The sequence below is a fragment of the Oncorhynchus nerka genome, linkage group LG2 (assembly GCF_034236695.1).
Source record: "Oncorhynchus nerka isolate Pitt River linkage group LG2, Oner_Uvic_2.0, whole genome shotgun sequence".
Lineage (NCBI taxonomy): Eukaryota > Metazoa > Chordata > Actinopteri > Salmoniformes > Salmonidae > Oncorhynchus > Oncorhynchus nerka.
Window position 1 is genome coordinate 87919892 of NC_088397.1, and position 2925 is coordinate 87922816.

Genomic DNA, 2925 nt, shown 5'->3' on the forward strand with positions numbered 1-2925 from the left:
GGGGGGAGGGGGGTGAGAAGGATTACTTTATCCTATCCTAGGTATTCCTTAAAGAGGTGGGGTTTCAGGTGTCTCCGGTGGTGATTGACTCCGCTGTCCTGGCGTCGTGAGGGAGTTTGTTCCACCATTGGGGGCCAGAGCAGCGAACAGTTTTGACTGGGCTGAGTGGGAACTGTACTTCCTCAGTGGTAGGGAGGCGAGCAGGCCAGAGGTGGATGAACGCAGTGCCCTTGTTTGGGTGTAGGGCCTGATCAGAGCCTGGAGGTACTGAGGTGCCGTTCCCCTCAGCTCCGTAGGCAAGCACCATGGTCTTGTAGCGGATGCGAGCTTCAACTGGAAGCCAGTGGAGAGAGCGGAGGAGCGGGTGACGTGAGAGAACTTGGGAAGGTTGAACACCAGACGGGCTGCGGCGTTCTGGATGAGTTGTAGGGGTTTAATGGCACAGGCAGGGAGCCCAGCCAACAGCGAGTTGCAGTAATCCAGACGGGAGATGACAAGTGCCTGGATTAGGACCTGCGCCGCTTCCTGTGTGAGGCAGGGTCGTACTCTGCGGATGTTGTAGAGCATGAACCTACAGGAACGGGCCACCGCCTTGATGTTATTTGAGAACGACAGGGTGTTGTCCAGGATCACTCCAAGGTTCTTAGCGCTCTGGGACGAGGACACAATGGAGTTGTCAACCGTGATGGCGAGATCATGGAGCGGGCAGTCCTTCCCGGGAGGAAGAGCAGCTCCGTCTTGCCGAGGGTTCAGCTTGAGGTGATGATCCGTCATCCACACTGATATGTCTGCCAGACATGCAGAGATGCGATTCGCCACCTGGTCGTCAGAAGGGGAAAGGAGAAGATTAATTGTGTGTCGTCTGCATAGCAATGATAGGAGAGACCATGTGAGGTTATGACAGAGCCAAGTGACTTGGTGTATAGCGAGAATAGGAGAGGGCCAAGAACAGAGCCCTGGGGACACCAGTGGTGAGAGCACGTGGTGAGGAGACGGATTCTCGCCACGCCACCTGGTAGGAGCGACCTGTCAGGTAGGACGCAATCCAAGCGTGGGCCGCGCCGGAGATGCCCAACTCGGAGAGGGTGGAGAGGAGGATCTGATGGTTCACAGTATCGAAGGCAGCCGATAGGTCTAGAAGGATGAGAGCAGAGGAGAGAGAGTTAGCTTTAGCAGTGCGGAGCGCCTCCGTGATACAGAGAAGAGCAGTCTCAGTTGAATGACTAGTCTTGAAACCTGACTGATTTGGATCAAGAAGGTCATTCTGAGAGAGATAGCGGGAGAGCTGGCCAAGGACGGCACGTTCAAGAGTTTTGGAGAGAAAAGAAAGAAGGGATACTGGTCTGTAGTTGTTGACATCGGAGGGATCGAGTGTAGGTTTTTTCAGAAGGGGTGCAACTCTCGCTCTCTTGAAGACGGGAGGGACGTAGCCAGCGGTCAGGGATGAGTTGATGAGCGAGGTGAGGTAAGGGAGAAGGTCACCGGAGATGGTCTGGAGAAGAGAGGAGGGGATAGGGTCAAGCGGGCAGGTTGTTGGGCGGCCGGCCGTCACAAGACGCGAGATGTCATCTGGAGAGAGAGGGGAGAAAGAGGTCAGAGCACAGGGTAGGACAGTGTGAGCAGAACCAGCGGTGTCGTTTGACTTAGCAAACGAGGATCGGATGTCGTCGACCTTCTTTTCAAAATGGTTGACGAAGTCATCTGCAGAGAGGGAGGAGGGGGAGGGGGAGGAGGATTCAAGAGGGAGGAGAAGGTGGCAAAGAGCTTCCTAGGGTTAGAGGCAGATGCTTGGAATTTAGAGTGGTAGAAAGTGGCTTTAGCAGCAGAGACAGAGGAGGAAAATGTAGAGAGGAGGGAGTGAAAGGATGCCAGGTCCGCAGGGAGGGGACATAGAGAGTCAAAGGATGCAGAAAGGGAGGAGAGGAGGGTTGAGGAGGCAGAATCAGGAGATAGGTTGGAGAAGGTTTGAGCAGAGGGAAGAGATGATAGGATGGAAGAGGAGAGAGTAGCGGGGGAGAGAGAGCGAAGGTTGGGACGGCGCGATACCATCCGAGTAGGGGCAGTGTGGGAAGTGTTGGATGAGAGCGAGAGGGAAAAGGATACAAGGTAGTGGTCGGAGACTTGGAGGGGAGTTGCAATGAGGTTAGTGGAGGAACAGCATCTAGTAAAGATGAGGTCGAGCGTATTGCCTGCCTTGTGAGTAGGGGGAAGGTGAGAGGGTGAGGTCAAAAGAGGAGAGGAGTGGAAAGAAGGAGGCAGAGAGGAATGAGTCAAAGGTAGACGTGGGGAGGTTAAAGTCGCCCAGAACTGTGAGAGGTGAGCCGTCCTCAGGAAAGGAGCTTATCAAGGCATCAAGCTCATTGATGAACTCTCCGAGGGAACCTGGAGGGCGATAAATGATAAGGATGTTAAGCTTGAAAGGGCTGGTAACTGTGACAGCATGGAATTCAAAGGAGGCGATAGACAGATGGGTAAGGGGAGAAAGAGAATGACCACTTGGGAGAGATGAGGATCCCGGTGCCACCACCCCGCTGACCAGAAGCTCTCGGGGTGTGCGAGAGCACGTGGGCGGATGAAGAGAGAGCAGTAGGAGTAGCGGTGTTGTCTGTGGTGATCCATGTTTCCGTCAGAGCCAAGAAGTCGAGGGACTGGAGGGAGGCATAGGCTGAGATGAACTCTGCCTTGTTGGCCGCAGATCGGCAGTTCCAGAGGCTACCGGAGACCTGGAACTCCACGTGGGTCGTGCGCGCTGGGACCACCAGATTAGGTGGCCGCGGCCATGCGGTGTGGAGCGTTTGTATGGTCTGTGCAGAGGAGGAGAGAACAGGGATAGACAGACACATAGTTGACAGGCTAGAGAAGAGGCTACGCTAATGCAGAGGAGATTGGAATGACAAGTGGACTACACGTCTCGAATGTTCAGAA